Source organism: Cuculus canorus, chromosome 5, assembly GCF_017976375.1.
Source record: "Cuculus canorus isolate bCucCan1 chromosome 5, bCucCan1.pri, whole genome shotgun sequence".
NCBI lineage: Eukaryota > Metazoa > Chordata > Aves > Cuculiformes > Cuculidae > Cuculus > Cuculus canorus.
The window spans coordinates 38,892,442-38,910,698 of record NC_071405.1 but is presented as its reverse complement, the minus strand read 5'-3'; the positions used below and the strand labels follow the sequence as shown (position 1 = coordinate 38,910,698).

Here is an 18,257-nt window from a genome sequence, read left to right as displayed (position 1 = left end):
CAAGTCATTTTACAGTGTGTGTGTTTTGCAAACACTGCCAAGAAAATAGCTAATTTACCAGTTTCAAAGAGTTTGAAGATTTTTTACTTAAGTTACAATCATTACTAAATACTTGAATCATAATACTTTGCATTTTTACAGTGACTTCCATTGGAGCCTTTGGAAAAGCTTTAAAACTCTTAATTGATTAATTAACAATAATTATTTTCAAGAACCCATTGAAAAGAATTCTATTGGTTATTCTGTGTGGCTTCAACTGTATTTGAAGCAACAATACAATACAAGCAAAGCTAGCAGCTCCGCAGTCTTACCTCCATTGTACAAAGGAGAAATTTACCCAGCAAATATATGGCCACCATATGTTTTCATCTCTCATATGAAATCCTAAATTCTTGGGACAAGAACAGACTTGGCGGCACATCTTAATCAGTTACAAATGGTTCTCTAGTGCAGGGAGATTGCATTACCCTTTCTTAGAGCAGGAAGGTATGAAAGAAAGGGAAGTTAGGAAGCATAATACACAATGAGGACTGTTCTGTACTCACAAATCAGACCTTGCTTTGAGTATCACACATTATCTATGTGCTTAATATTAGTAATTTAAATAATACTACAAAAAATAGAACAAAAAGTCTATCTCAGCATCCCGAGTCTCTCTTTTCCAAAATGAATTATTCATTGATTGAAAAAACAGTCTTTTCATGAACCTGTATTTTTAGCCTTTCATTCCATCCTTTATCTCCCATTTATGTAAATTCTTAAACTTTCCTGAACTAGTCATATAATTCTGTACCTAATTTGTACATATCAAATGATTTCTATATTGTCTGGTCTAAAACGTGTTTTGGAATTTTTAATTTGTTGTGCAGTAGAAGTTTCCATGTTCTTCTCTTTCATCAACTTTTTGAATTTTTCTTCATTTGGCTACTTATGTTGAAGTGAGTGAACCATTCACAGCATACCTGGTGAGCATGTACCATCAAGGATACTTTGGAATGATGAAATGCTCAGGATCATTCTCTCTTTGCTGATAAAGCTGAACTTATGCTAGCATTTTGAAAAGTTCACTCTCTTAGGTGGACTAGTGCCTTTAACAAAATAAAATAGACTAAAATAAACTTCTTCCTAATCATTTCTATGTCCACTAATTTCACAGATGTTGATTCTAACTGGAGAATTAGAGAATGACTGAGGCTGGAAAGCACCTCTGTACCATCCTGCTCAGAGCAGAGTCAATTATAGCAGGGCCATATACAAACTAGTTTTGAACAGCTCCATGGATAGAGACTTCACAATCTCTCTAGGAAATCTGTGCAAGTGTTTTACTGCTCTCACAGTTTGATAACAAAACAAAACAGCAAACTCACCACAAAGAAAAATCCACTCAGCCACCCAAACAGTTAAAAAATTCTTATATTTAAATTGAATATCTTGTATCTCAGGAAAGAGGAACAAAGGAAAACATCATACATTTTTTTCTCCTTTACCTCTGATGAGGAACGTTTGCTATACACTAGCCCCTAATGCTATGCCACTTTCTATATAAGTAAGAAGAATAAACGGCAGTTGCTGAAACACCAGCATCATTCTCCACCCAGTGTCAGTGAGAATCAGTCATGATCTAAGGTACTATAAAGAGAGCATATGATTAAATCTAACAAACTCATCTGAATGTGAAGTATTTGTACTCTCATAGTACATACTGTGAATTGCACTAAAGGGTCAGAAGAGTTCTTGCAAAGATTAATTGCTGTCTTAAGATCAGAATTTCAATTCCATAACCAGTGTGTATGACTGACTAAAGCAAAGGTTCAGCACTTCAGCAGGAAAATAATTTGATATATGAAAAATAAAGAAAGTGAGTTAAAACATGACAAAACATAGGACACTGGTCTAAAAAGATATCTTTGCAATATCATTAATTAGATTACTGAAGACAGCACTGCATGCCATAGAAATTGTGGACCAAACTCCTACAATTTATTCAGGTTAACCATAATTTTGAACACACGATATTTACTTAACTAAGATTAACGGTATTTTTGTGGAAATGACAACACTAGGAAAAAGCATGTTTTCTGGACGAAATAATCTATGATACTATTCCTATTTTGCTGCTGCATATTAAGGATTGTTAAACAGTTGCAAGAAGCTTCCGTTATTGGTTGGCTTAATCCTTTAAGGTACATAATCCATAAGGTTTTTCCGACTGGGAGTTGCTCATTGATTCTAATGAGACATCTGCTTAGTTCAGTACTAGGAAATTTAGTCCAAGTGCAAAATGTTCATCTGCCTTGACCTCCTCCCAGACCTCCTCCTCCATTCATTCTTTACCCTTTATATTTATGCACTTTAAAATGTAAGCTTTTAGTTTCTAGTACTAATTAAGAAAATAGACTTTAATACTCAGAGTTATCGCACTAAGAACAAGATATAGTAGATTTGTTTGCATATCCAATGGCCATTAGATGACAATATCTTTCCTTGTGTAGTATGAATTTGTAATGTGAGTTTATGAGTGAAAAAAGGCCATCTTCACGTGCCAGGCCTATCATTTTTAAATTTCTTAATCCCCATTAGTATTAAACCTTTCCTTATCGTGCTTCTAAACCAAGCTTCTCATTAAACAGAAGCAGAAAACTGAGTCATTGACACATCTGTAATTTATTATACTAAAATTAGATACTTGATTCATTGTGTAACTTACTAGCTAACCTAGTGATTATCTTAGAAGATATACAACAGCTGATTTTTACTACACATATGCATTTAGGAATTAAACTAAATCCTGTAAAACTTAAGGACAGTCTGCATGGAGTATATCAGCTCTGCACAGCAACAGATTTTGCTCATTAATGGCTAATTACCCTCCATTTTAAGAACTTGCGTAATTTAATTATTTAAGAATCCTGCAATATGTTCACTACAAAGCAGCGATATTCATAATTCCAATTTTGCATTATCTTTGAAGTGTATGCAGTCAAAAAAAGATATTACAGTGAAATAAATGAAAATATGTTGTTAAGAAGTCTCTGCTCACCCTAATCTTGCCTCTAACCCTCCCTTCCCCCAATCCAAACCCCATTTTCCTGCATTAATTTTATTTAGCCTCTCTGCTGCCTGCAGACAAGCAGGGAATGTCCAACAAGAGGCTGTGGAATTGTAGACATACAACATGTAGTCTGCGTGTTCACTGAGAATTAACAGAATGTCTCTATAAAGTCTGTCTTAAAAATGCATGTATGATATTGAAAAACTTAATACTTTCACTTCGACTTCGCTGTGCAAATGTAGGTAAAAACTGTTTTAGAAGTTAAATTTACCTTTTAAAGTTTTCTGATCTTTGGCTTTTAAGATTGGGATGGACATTTAGAAACTATTTCTTGTTTTTAAGTGCCTCACTTGATAATAATATAATGTTTGAGTATCTCACATGCTTGTTGAAGATCTCTATATGCTACTTTGGGGTCAGAAAGATTCCATATTATTCAAGAACATCAGAAGTGCAAAATGTACTGTTCTGGAGACTGACAATGTGACTAGCATTTTATATAATATTAATTTAAAAGAAGAGACAAACTGGCAGCTAGTCACTTACATTTCAAAATGTTAACCACATAATTGTACTTTTGTACACAACAGGAGGGATTCCTAAGGGCAACTTTCCTTTTAAGCATACTGCAATGGATTTAGATGTTTCTGTTCCCTCCCTAATGGAATTCATGCAGGTCACGAAACCATAAAATAACAATTTGGTATCTTAAGTTTAGAGATAGGTCCCCACACTGCCAAGGAGGTTAGCTATACAACTTTCTCAATTCAACAGAAACTTTCACCAACTCTGCAAGGAGATCTACGCATTTTTAACTTAAGCATCCATTTACATAATCTTTTCTTAGTCAGCGATGCCTTTGCTGGGATCTTCAAAAGTCCTGTCCAGTAAATACCAAATATTAAACACGAAAAGCTGCCCACATCCCTAACTGATCTTCACCTGCATTGCCAGACTACTTTCCTGTGCTAGAAAAGGGGGACATTTCTCCAGACACACGGACAAAACACAGATCCACACTGAATTTCATACTCCATAATCTTTCCCATAGCAGAACTGCTCCTGACATACAGGGTCGTATTAGAACTCACATCTTTGGCTGAATATGCTAGTAGTGGAATATTGAGGATTTACAAAACTTAGCATTTTAAGTTTCATTGGTCATGACAGCTGCTATACAGACAACACAAATGCTATTTCCTACTGAAGTAAAACCAGCATGCATATGCTGTAGCAATATCTACCCTGGTAGGCTTCATGAAGACATTTGCTCATTTTAAGCCCAAGTAGCTCCAACAAATATGTGGTGTCTTGCCAAAGCTGCAGCCAAAACTTGCTGTCATTTAGATATCACAACAAAATAGGCAGATACAGAATGGGAGGCAGAGATGAATATTTTTCAGTTATTTCCCAGTGATTTTTGCCATAAATGTATCTAGAAATCAAAAGCAGTAATGAAAAAGACCTGTCACTCCTGCTTTTCCACATGTGCTTCTTCTTGCTTCTTATTCCCATGTTGCAACATAATACTGCCTTTTGAGTCCTTTGCTTAATAAACTTTAACTGTTGTTAAACAACCCTGCTCTAAAATAATGTCTATCATAGCTAATATTAAATACTGTCTTTTTAAGTAGTAAGTATATCACTTAAATACCTTTTAAAAAAATACTTACTGCACTGTGCAGATACATTCAGCTTTTCTGCCAGTCCCTTACTATCAAATCCTTTTACAGTGCTTTGTTGTTAAACCAAATATAGTGTTACATTGTCTGTCCTTACACACACATTACTGTTGGATAAAGGCCTTAGTTCCCTAGACTAAATCTGTGCTGTTCTCTGCCCTGGTTTCTCAATGCTATCTCATTGCAACAGCTCACATTGAAAGCACGCTATTCCCACACCCACCAACACAGCTCTTGGGATAAGAACTGCACCATTGATACAGTGTGTATTCTTTTCCATAGGTTCCCACCAGCGTGTCGCTAACAATTTCCTGGGCCTTATCAAAAAAAAAAAAAAAAAAAAAAAAAAAAAGGGGGGGAAAAGCCTTTGAAAAGTGGAAACAAAGAATCAGACTCCATTGTTCACTGCCATAATCTATCTATGTTTTCCATCATCCTACATGTAGACACTACAAACATCACCTAATACAGATATTCCAATCAACAATTTACTGTGGACATTTATTGTTCAGCATCTGTAATCTTTCATCCCAGTATTTGTGGTTTTCAAATCATCCTTTTCATTTCCTTTCAGCAGCCTGATTTGAGTTGAACCGCACCCCCCTTCTTCCCCCCCAAAAAAGTTTTCCTTTGCCTGTCAGCAGGAGTAACAACTGAGTCAATTTCAAACTTTGGAGTTGATTCATGCAAGCGAAACATACAGATCACATGAGTTTGCTACGGAAATTACTCTGAAACAAAGTGTGGAGCATGCCACTTTGATTAAGTGTACAACTGGGATCCCTTACTTCTCAGCATGAGGCTTTTCCCCTGAGCAAAACCAAGGGATTTTCAATCACATAAGAAAAATACTGGTAAATGGGCGGGAAAGGGGGGGTGGTGGTGAATGGGGGAGGGAGAGAAAACATGATCTTGGCTCTGTTGCATAAAATGCTTTTTTAAAAGAGAGGAGGTCTTTCTTTTCCTTCCTCCACCCTGCCCCCCCAAAAGATCACTATTATAAGTAAGCTTACCCTAGTGAATATTTTGTGGTTTAGCCATCCTTCACAAAGCCCTAATTTCATTATTCAATACATTGTACACCCTCAGAACTGAAATGATATAAAGGAGTAATAATACACACAGCAGTCCTTCAAGAAACGCTGGTCTTTTTACAAAGACAGTAGTAGGTAATGTGCTTAAGACCAAGAACCCTTAATTTCAGTTCCTACAACTGACACAGACTTGCTGTGAAAACATGGCAAAACAATTTAACTTCCCCCTATGCCCACATTTACTCATGTACAAAGCTGCCTAATAATATTTAACAACAACTCCTTTATACATTTCTGATGAGAGTTATCTAATGTTTGTGGGCTGCTGTGAGACAAAGCCACTGTGCTAACGCAGTTATGCTGTTGAATGCTCTAAACAGGCTGGAGAGGAAGATGAGAAGTCTAAATTTAGATTAGGATATTCAAATGGTCAAAACTCACCATTGCAATCCAGGATCCCATAATTGTCAAAATTTATAAAGGAACTGTATTAATATAATGAGAAAAATAAAACATTGTGTTACTTTTTGTTTTAAAAATTAGAAATTAAAATATTATTGAATTCTAGATTTTTCAAACAGCAATGGAATTAAGGAATACATAAATTCTGATACATGTTCTTTACTTCGATTGTTTGGGGAAATCTTAATCAGGAAACTGTTAGAAAAAAAATTAAAAACTATATTTCTTTTAATGAGTTAATTTTGTCATACTTTCTGTGTGCTTCTGTGTGCCTACACACCTTAAGCAATACGAATAACATTGGAACCATGGATTGTTCACAGGAGCTTTACTGAATCTAGTTGCTGTTTAGTGTTAACGCTTTTCAACAGTCAGTGAAGTTAATGGAGTCAAATTTCTTCTTTTTGTTCAGAAGTGTGAAACCTTGAAGAAAGATGCTAACCTCCCACTTCCACCTCATTAACTTTGTCTTTTTGACACCATTCAGACTTTGAAGGGAAGACATATCAGATCTGGGATTGATAGGGAGGTCAAACAGGACCATTGTCAAAAGGGGTTGGAAGATAGGATTAATGGGGGAAAGATAGGAAATAAAGTCTCTTTAGCCCTCTTGACATTAAACACTAAACATTCAAGAAGGACAAGGAAGAACAGAAATTACTCTGATTTAGCTATGGCCTGCTTTTGCTATACAGAACAAAAAGTGATAAAGCAAAAATATTCATATTTCTTTAGCAGAAATCTTATCAGAGAGGTGTAAAAAGTACTAAGTACGCATATAAAACATGACATTATTATACCAGTAATATAAGTCTAAGTACAAACATTGTCTAGGAAGGCTCCTACAGTAGTTTTACAGCCCATTTGCAACAACAGAATCTTTGAAATCAGTTAATTGCAAAACAAAGATTTAATCTCACAATATTTTCTTGCTCAATTTTCCCCACTAATTATTTTTAACAGATGAAATATAGATTTTTTAAAATCTACATATGTGACTCATAAAATTAGTAAATCGCAAGCTAAGCACAATTATTTCTATACTATTTCTATATACAGGTTTCTCAGCAGCTGAAACTACTGACACAAAATGTACATGGCAGGATATATGATGAAAGGCAAAAGTGGCATGCTTGACAGGTCACAATAATAGGTATACATATACATGTGCTCATCCACACAGTCAAGGGTGTTTGCATGCAAGTGAATGCATGCGTGTGTGTATATGTGTGTGCTTATGTGTGAGCTAGATCAAATGACCAGAGAGGATTTGAGATGTAAGGCTATTGGGGAATAAACCTTCTTGCCAAGCCTTGTTCTGCATGCACCCTTGTGAAGAGACATCAGCTCATTGCTGAGCTGGTGCTAACCACTTTGTCCACTGGGTTTGACTTTTCTAAAAATGATGCCCATACATTTCTCTGCTATTTTCCAGTACATTCTGCTCTAGCTGTGAAACTAATTTCAATTCCTTTCTCTGATGCCATACACTTTCTCTTTAAAAGCGTTTTTAAAATCTGTCTCTTCAGTACTGCTTACTGATTCTTCCCCAGCTCAAAACGCAACATTCATCTTGAACGCTTTTCTTGTTAATTGTGTGATACCATTTATTAAGTGAAGATTCTTCTTTTCACATACAGTTATTTTCCTTCCAATAACCAAGAAAGCAATGAGGGTGAAGACCCTGGTTCTTGTAATAAAATGTTTCTACCAACTTAATCTACAAAAGCTGCAGTTTAAAATATGGCAAAGACTTACAACTAAACAAATATTTTTAATATTTCAGAGAACATGAATATAGAAAAAATGCAAGTCATACTGTAATTATTAAGGAAGCTAACAATACTCTGTGTCATACCTAAACATGCTACTATAGTTTTAAAAATATTAGACCAAAGTAACATAAGAGCATTGCAAATTAGTAAAATGTAGACTAGAACTGGACGTACAATGTCAACATATTTAAAGGCTAAGTGAAACCCAATGTAAAGACCTACAACTGAATGCAAAGCTCTTGCAGTAATAATAACTGAAAGAAAAAATAAAGTATTAAAATTCCTGCAGTAAAGGTGACACATGGCAAGACTATAACTTTGCAACTAATCCTATAAACCCACGAGTGAACCTTTTAGAAATTACTGCAGCATGCCTCCCAGCTTCCACTTGTTTTATGAGAAAAGAATTCCTTTTGCCAGTCCTGGCACATGTCCCTGGGGTACCAGGCAAAGACACTTGTCCCTCCTTTACTCATCATATCTGTGTTTTCACAAGTAGATATACCAGCCCCAGAGAATCTACTCTCAGCTCCACACAAGCAAGTGTAGTTTAAGGCAAGCATAATCCAGATAATCACTCAAAAACATGTACACAAAGAAACGTTGCTAAGGTTGCCAAGGTGGACAAATCAGACAAAATAGAAATCGGGACCAGTACTGTTTAAAATATTCATCAATGGCATAAACAGTGGTATTGAGTACACCCGTGACAGATTTGCCGATGACTCCAAGCTGAGTGATGCAGTTGACATGCTTGAAGGACAGAATGCCATTCAGAGGGGCCTGGACAAGCTTAAGAAGTGTGCCCAAGTGAACCTTGTGAGGTTCAACAAAGCCAAGTGCAAGGTCCTGCACCTGGGTCAGGGCAACCTGTGGTAACAATGCAGGCTGGGTGATGGAAGGATTGAGAACAGCCCTGCAGAGCAGTACTTGGAGTTACTGGTGCACAAAAAAATGGATGTTTGCTGTTAATGTGCTCACAGCCCAGGGAAGCAACCATATCTGGGCTACATCAAAGGCAGTGTGGCCAGCAGATCAAAGGAGGTGATTCTGTCCATGTACTCTCCTTTGATGATAGCCCATCTGGAGTACTGCATCCATTTCTGGAGCCCTCAGCACAGGGAAGACTTTGACCTGTTGGAGTGGGTCCAGAGGAGGGTCAAAAAACTGACTAGAGGGATTGAGCACCTCTCCTATGAATAAAGGCTGAGAAAGCTTGGTTTGTTCAGTCTGGAGAAGGGAAGGCTCCAGGGAGACCTTACTGCAGGTTTTCAGTGTTTAAAGGGGGTTTACAAACAAGATGGGGACAGACATTTTAGTAGAGCCTATAGTGATATGACAAAGGGTAATGATTTTAAAATGAAAGAGGGTAGATTCAGATGATATAAGGGAGAAATGTTTTACCATGGGGGTGGCAAAACACTGGAACAAGTTACCTGGAGAGATGGTAGACACACCATCCCTGAAAAAATTTGAGGTTTGCCTGGATGGAGCTCTGAAGAACCTGATTTAGTTGTCCCTGTTCATTGCAGGGATGTTGGACTAGACAGCCCTTAAAGGTCCCTTCCAACCCAACCCATACCATGATTATATAACAAATAATTCAATGTGCTAAAGTATTATTTGCTTGACGCGTTCAGTCACAATATGTAGGGCCCTTGTGTATAATACTACAATACAAAGTGTCAACATCTCTTTGTAGAAAATAGAAAGAGTAGGGTAGAACCACATTAGCAGCCTGGAAGTTCAGATTTTATATGTTAGTCATCTTATGGCCATTATAGGTACAAATGACACATTTGGATTTCATTAGTGATTAGGAATACCAATCATTAACCCAAGGACTAGCTTTGAGAAAAATTCAGAATGTCTCAAATTGTGCACCATCAGAGTTCAGGAGTATTTGGAGAGAATGGAGAGGCTGACATTCCTTCTCCATTTCTGGACAACCAAGGAAACATATGCTAAATATTATGATCACTGTAAAAAGTCCAAAGACTTAGATTAGTCCAGACTAAAGAAGAAAAGAACTGAAATTGTCTTGGGAGTACCCTGTCCCATTACATGAATATTTGAGCGAGTGCATGTATGCTTCATGAGTTGCATGTGATCAAAATGAGAAGTGACCTGATCAGATACTTTTACCATGATTATTTTCACCAGTGTTTTCTGTAAAGAGCTACTGGTGCAAAAGCAGATGTTTAGCCCCTGATCATAGAGGTGAGGCCACCGCTCGTAACTCGCCTTATATGTTTCAAGTTTCTTGTGACTTCCTCCAACTAGGTGTCTCAGTTTCAGCTGAAAGACACCAGCTGGGCTTTCAATGAAAAATGAAAGTCAATGAAATATGGGAGTGGGAATAGTTAATTTTATGAAGAGGATATTTTTCTCAGCACTAAAGCAATGGGAATGGCTAAGATACTAAAGCACTAGATTTATGCGAAATAATTCCACAGCAATTTACAGTGATCTGTAAATTGATGAAATGGCGTGACACTAAGCTTCCTGGTTCAAGTTCACCTCTGGTGTAACTCTACTTGATCCAAAATAGAGTTACAAGAATGAAAATGACACTCTATACGTAATTAATTTTAAGCATCTTGTTCTTAAAAAGATACATTTTCATTTCATAAACCCTTTTTGAACAGGATACTTAAAAAGGCTCCAAAAAAGGTAAAACATCAGCAGTAGCAATAACAGGTCATCAACTTCTGTACGCAGGAGGAATTTAAAAATTAAAATACGTTGGTATTTGTTACTGTCATAAATGCTGTTGAACTTCCCAGTATTCAAATTAATAATTTAAGTGTTTGCCTAATGAACTGGACTTGATTACATTACAGCATTCTCAATTAATTCTGACAGATCATCTTTGGAATTAGAATACAGAACCAAAATTGTTTATGGATTCCTGGTCAAAGTATTTACTGAGTGAATATTTCTTCTACAATTTAAAATAGCCCTATTCTAAAGCAAAAATGCTTAAAAAGCAATGAGTGACAAAGTTAGGGAAAAAAATAATAACAAGCGAGTGCTGCAAATTCTCTTCTTAGCCATCCTGTCAGCTGGAAATTGGCAACTACAGTAAGTAGCAACAAGAAGTGACAAGTAGCGGAAGAGACATGCTACCTCTGGTAGCTATTAAAAGCATGTAAAGAGGTTAGAACTGGCTGATAAATAAACCTTTATAATATCATTCAGGAAGATAACTGGAAGCTATGAAGAAAGACAAAAGAGTAAGACATAGACCTCTGTAATATTACAAGAAATCAATGCACTGTTCAGTCTGAAACCAAGGACATACTGAGCGTCAGAACTATAGTTTTTTAAAGTTTTATTAGGCTAGCTCAATCTGTTGTTCTTATTCACTGCACTGGATGAGGCAGGTTGCTTCCTAGGTGCTTTAAGTACTGAACATATGATATTGCATTTTATTTCAGAGCAGTTTACAGATCTCACCCAGGTCCTTGATTTTATGAGAAAATTAAGCACTTTCATTAGCCAGAGCTAAATTTTCATACCATGTATCAACAGTATTTCCCATCCTGTTCTCTTTTAACTATATTTATTTTTGGGCAATCTCTGTCCTTTGGACATTCAAATTCTTCTTGTTTTATTTAAAGAGTTAAACTTCAAACATGCACAGTAAGACTGGACTGAGTGACAATTACAAATGGAAAAGAAGGAGAAGAAAAGCAATTACTTATCAGTCATTTCCATGTTAGGAACAAACAGTCCACATACAGAATGGTAGCTAGGAAGGCAGCTATGGGTAATTTCCATTTTCTAGAAAATTATTGGTTTTAATTATTCTCTAAACATTTTAGATTCAAGAAGGGTAGTTGGAGATATTTTGCGTAAAACTAAAACTAAGCAGAGAAAATAATCTCATTGACGTTAATCGCGTTCTTCCCTTTGTCTTAACAGTATGTTTTTTCTCAAGCTTAAAATTTTAATACTGTGGGTTTTCCAGAAGGAACAGTATCCTTATACCTCTGTTTAGTATTTTACAAACCTATGCTACTGGTTATATCACATCAATAAGGTGAGTCCTCATTAATATGCACAGCGGTTTGCCTTATTTTGGAGGAAAAAAAGAGAAAATAAAAAATATTGCACCCCAATCTTATACTTTGGGAACTTTTAGGAGAAAGGGAAAACCAATGCCAATATTAAACCACAACTGTCTTTCCACTGCCAGACAAGTAGCTATGTATTGGCATACACATTTAAAAACTGAGATTGCGTAGGGAGTTGGAGAAGTATACTGGAGAACTTTCTGTTCAAGAACATGCCACCTCCTACTCACATTTTCTATATCATTCATCATGCCCAGCTCTAAGCTTATTTCAGGTTTACAAAAATGAAGCTGTTCTCATTGTTAATAATTTTCCTAGATATTTTCATCTGCAAATCTCTGTTTGAGACATTGTTTGAGCACTTCTATGTCAATACCATGCAGGTAATCTGGATAACTATCATTCAACATCTGCTAAACTGGTGATGGCAATTCATCTTCTAAAGCTGTCATATTTCACTACAGAGAGTCAGGCTTATAGCCATTTAATGGAGACAGCGATTAGGCCAAATTCAGCTCTGGTCTCATCTCATCAGGGAACCTGACACATGGTGTCTTATCTCTGGCAGACCAAGAAAGCATAGCAGAGAGGCATTTGGTTACTCAAAATTCCACAGAGACTTCTACACGTGTCAAAGCAGAGGGGCTTTAAAGCATAAAAGGTGCAAAACTTTTGTGATTTGCATGAGGCCAGTTCAGAACTTTTAGCCTCTAGGCACTCCCTTACTCTTACTGGGGTGTTCTCAAGCTTTAACTCTTTGTGCTTATTTGATTGTGCATAGGCAAATGAAGTCATACCTCTCCTTGAAGTCCAGTCTGAACCAGATGTTTGGTTAATGCTCATAGACAGAGTAAGCACAATTCATGTGTCCTGAAGAGTTTTTGTCTGCACTCTTCTGTAGAAGTATAAAGATGTTGGTAAGTTAGCAATAAATAGAATAAAAATTACCATTTCCCTGGTTTAATTTATTTACATTAATCTGGTAAAAACATATAATAAATTATGACATTTTTTCTTGAAAGAACTAAACCACATCATATTCATAGAATCATTGTAGAACCATAAAATAGTTTGATTAGAAGGGACCTTAAAGATTATACAGTTCCAACCCTTCCATGGGCAGGGACATGTCCCACTAGACCAGGCTGCTCAAGATCTCATCCAGCCTGTCCTTGAATACTTCCAGGAAGAGCACATCCACAACTTCCTTGGGCAACCTGTTTCAGTGTCTTCAGTCTTGGTGAAGAATTTCTTCCTAAAGTCGAGAGAGCATGACATTTTTCTTCGATTTTTTCTTAGAGTTTTTACTTATCTTAATTTCATACTTGATTCTTTGAGTTACAGTGCAATTCAGCATGAGGGTATTTTACAGAACTTCTAATGACCTAAGGAAGAGTGGAATTTTTTAACACCGATTTTGGAAAATTCTACGAAGTGATCAATCTGAAAAAAAATAAATCAAAAAACAAATCCCAGCACTTAACGCATAGGAAGCAGTGCTGCAGTTATGTGTATTTAAAAGTCAAATGCTATTTGTGTATGTGAAAATCTGTAGTTAAAAATGAATGCTATATTATGCCTTTCATGATTTCCCTAAGTTACTTAGAAAAAATTGGAGACATTTGCAGTATTGTCTATGAAAGAATGAGGATCTCCTAGATGCCTAAAAATAGTAACTCCCTTAATTAAAAAAATTGCTAAATCATTACTGATACTCACATCAAGAATAATCATTGACAGATTTATAATGCAGAAACATTGATGGTAAAATCATATGAGTATAAACTGAATGCACAGCATTGAAAGGTACCCTCTTATCCATAGGAAAAAAGAAAACAAATCTTAATCAGACAACAAAAATGCAAGATTTCTAAAAGTATAAAAAAAGTCATAAACAACAACATAGAAAATGGAAAATCTGGATACATTTAAAACAGAACTTTGGCATGTCTTGTGAACTACTGTTCAGCATGTTTGAAGATTTGTCACAAGAGAGGTCTACTGTTGTTTGCAAGAGAACAATGCAGTTTGATGCATCTTATTCAGTATAAATGAATATCAAAGGAAAAGACACAACACTCAGAAATACAATCAAAGTTATTAATGCACGATTTTAAACTTAAACTAGCACAATTTCATTGATAACATTCAATTTACCAGCATAGAACTAGATAATGCAGAAGTAAATCAAGAAAGCATTCAAACATGGTTTAGTAGAGTCAATGATTTCTTTTTTTGTTTAAACACAAAATTAACACTTCTTAATGAAAGTATTATTACTTTGTGGTCTATCTTTAGAGCCTTTCCTTCAACTGAACACAATAAAGGGTGCCTATTTCTTGCAAGAGGTGACCATCATTTCTTCCACATGTTCCACACTTTTTTTTAATTTGAAACACATTGTGATTCATAATTATTAGTTTTATCAAAACACTGCCCTTATATTCAGTTTTCCAGATAACCAGCTGACGAGTACCTAACATAATGAGATTAAAATAATCTTACTACTACTGAATGAATGTAAAACTTCCAAGTAACTTTAAGAGAGTCTGCATTTTCCCTCTGTTTCTGCTGATTTGTTTATACCTATTTGTAATACAAACTATTAATCCATACAAAACATAATATCTATTATTCATTGGATAACCTTCATGATTGCAGAATTAACATTAAATACAATTATATAATTTAAGTTAATATTTCTTACTACTTAACTATCTTTGAAATCTTTGGAAACAGAGTTTGACCACAAAATCATAAACAAAAAAAAGTGCTGTACAGTTTCAGTTGGATTTTCACCTTGGCAACATGCATGATCAGGCTTTTCAAAACACTGTGCACTCAATAGCTACCATCTCCATATTTTTTAAAAGCTGGAGATTAAAAGAGGAAACAAAACAAAACAAGAATTCGTAATTTATTGTCAGTTCAAAGTATTTGAGACATGATCTAGTGGATGCCTTGCACTTCTGAAAGTGTTAGTCCTCTATTTGGAGCTCAGACTACACTGATGAAAATGTGAGACCAACCAACAGTGCTGACTGAGCAGTTTTTATACAAATCTACCAAGGCAGATTTTCAGATAAGCAAGAAACAGGAATCAATAATAAACGAGACTTAGAATGTTCTTCTTTGACAGATATTTTTTTCATCAAATTCACATTCTGTATACCCTCAAGCTCCCATATTTCAGGTGTGCAAGGAATGTAAAATCAGAGCTTAGTTGTAATCTTCCCAATTTATCCTCCCACACAATACACCTATAGAAATTCTGTTAATATTCCACCCTACTATCATTATGCCTAAACTCTCTTCTACCTGGCTGTTTTCCACTTCATTAATTATATTGCTATTTTCAAAAGCGAATGCAACACTGAAAATTAATACAACTTTCAAAGAAATACAGAAAAACCAAAATGGCTATTTTCTTTTTCTGTTTGTAAATTGTGTTTGCTACTTTCTCCTAACTTATAAAGCCACCCTGCTGAACCTTCTCCTGAGTTTAGGCCTTTAGTTTAGTTTTCTTCTGTGAGCTCAGATTCATGCTTACTTATAGAAATGTGTGCCGTATTTGCATTTTCATTTGGCTCCATTATCTGTTTAATTCATTTTCATAATACTTTGCAAAAGCTACTAGTTAACCATGACAATTTAGAAATTCTGTTTGACAGTTCCTTTCAGTTTGATATATACGTAATTCAAAAGCAGAAAATACTTGGCCATTTTTAAGCTTCCCTTAAAACTGGGATGACATCTAAACTGTATATTTTTGTATATTCTCCACTACCCACTGCCACCTACTGCAGAATTAGGAGCAATGCAAATAGACCTACTTTTGAGAAACTCTGAAGTTGAATTGTAAATATAAACTTAAATGCTTAGTGTATAATCTATGCAGATCTATGCAGCGATATATATGCATTATAGACTATTTTAGACCTGAACTGAGTAGAATGGTGAGAATAACAAATGGTTAAGCAGTGTTAGCTTAAGTCTAAAAGCTAAATTGTTTCTCTGAACACTTTTCTCCCAGTACATAATTAGTTGTAAAACACTTGTATAAATTATTGGGGTTTGTTTTATGTTTATTTTTCAGCCTAAAAATCCTTTGAAGTAGTCACCCTTTCTGTGCTTCTTTAGGGCTTAATGCATTTGATCTCTAAAATGCAATTGCAAATGTGAAAATACCACAGTTGAGACAGAGGGCTTGTACAACTGCTTCAGCCCTATCTTTTAATCAATTGAATTATTTCCTAGGACTTGATGTCAATTGCCATAGGTTATGCAAGCATGCAAATATTTTAGGTTTATCTTTTAAATCAAAGAAACAAAGCCCAAATTTGCTGAGAGTTAAACAGCCAGCAATTTAAAATGAAGTTTTAGTTTGTCAGTATTTCAACTGCAAGCTTTTTGAGCTGCAGCAATGAATTTAGCATATTTATCTATGGTAATAAGGAGAACTTATTTTCCTTGTAAAAAATTTTGGGGAAAAAATATTTTAAATTGAAATGTAATTTTTGCAGCAAAATTTATCTTCCTAGTCTTCAAACTTACAAGTTGTGTTACCTCCATTGTTTTTTTGCTCTTCAAAAACATGAAAAATTAATTGATTTTTAAGTCAATATATATAAGAGGTGCTTTCTTCCAGGTACAAAGAAACGAAAGATTACATTTCCATTTCTGTGTTTCCTGCCGGAATACATATCAGTTTAGACTTTCTGTAAGTGTGTTTTGGTTTTAACTGCTTCTTTGGCATAGAAATGTTTAAGGAGATTTTATCCTGCACATTTAAGAAAATGATATGTCTTCCTGCTCAGGCATAACACAAGTACATTAATTGTCAATCGCAAAAAGAATATCTGCATTAAAGCTGATTCTTCTGTTTAATGCCTACATGACTACAAAACCACTACTTCTGCTAAGAAATAATGGTAAACCAAAGCCTCCTAACTACAAATTGTTTCTAAAAAATCCTTTGATATAAAATGTAAAATATTTGTTTGCTTACACAGCCTAATAGGCATTTAAACAATGCTCGAAGGGTTGAAAACAGGTATGGTATAAAAAGCCTTTCTGAGTGTTCATAATCTCATGATTGTTATTGCTATATACACCTATAGGTTAAAAAGTATATAATAAAAATGTTTTTTTATATTAAAGATTTTAAACTCAATGTCTATTGGTTCAAGTTGTATTTTCCTCCTTGTTACAGATTTTTGTTTGGACAGAAGGAAAAAGGAAGGATCTGTTTGTATGGTATCATGAGACTTCAGTTTTAAATATCAGAGTTCTGAATATCTGGCAGGTACACATATAGGAATAAAAAGGTTGTTCTGAACACAAATTTTTCTTTCATTCAACAAAGCAGAACTAGTAAAGACTATTTAATAGATTTGAGCAATGTTAAGACTACACTAACTTGAAAGAAACAAGAATGTGTACACTAAATCTTAATCCCGTTGGGCTCAATGAAAATTTTCCTCTTAACATCAAAGAAACCAGGATTTGGCCTTTATGTCAACATTAACCTCTATATACCTTGCCTTTCCCACTGGACTTTGCACAAAGCAGTATGTCTGCTGAACGCATGTTGCAACAGTACACATCTTGTGCTCAGCACATCAGAAAATTGTAAGGATCTTGCACAAATGTGGATTATTTTATTTTTACTGAATGCATCAAAATAGTATTCCTTTATATTTTGTACTCTATTTGCTGTAGTTTGCACAACACTTCATGTGAAGCAAAATGTGAACATAATACCAAGCCCAAGTTTATAGAAATACATGACCACCACGCTCAGCTTCATGCATTTGTCATCAAGAAAAGTAATGTGTTCCTTTATATTTCTGGTGCATATAAATAGTAAAGGTTTGTACACGCCATACAATTATCTTATTGTTATTCTATTGCTCTTTCTGCAAAATGTGACGCAACTAGCCAGAACTCAAAATTGCCTTGCTCCTTTTCCCAGCTCAGAAACTAAGGCATGGTCTGCCCTGGAGACTTTGGCCTATTCCTGTCTCATGCATCTATTTGATGCCATTATAGAGCATTGTGGCAACCTTCCAGTACCTGAAGGAGGCCTACAAGAAAGCTGGGGAGGGACTGTTTACAAAGGCCTGTAGTGATAGGACTAGGGACAATGGCTATAAACTGAATAGGGGCAGATT

At 35.4% G+C, this 18,257-nt stretch overlaps 1 long non-coding RNA gene across 1 annotated transcript in view; it reads right to left on the bottom strand.

Moving 5' to 3' along the window:
* The window catches only part of LOC128852425 (uncharacterized), a 43,988-nt gene extending 31,015 nt beyond the window's left edge, over nucleotides 1-12,973 (bottom strand). The window contains exon 1 of the long non-coding RNA XR_008450261.1: nucleotides 12,882-12,973. This is a non-coding gene — a long non-coding RNA (uncharacterized LOC128852425). The remainder of the gene's footprint in view (nucleotides 1-12,881) is intronic.
* Between the last annotated feature and the right edge of the window lie 5,284 nt (nucleotides 12,974-18,257).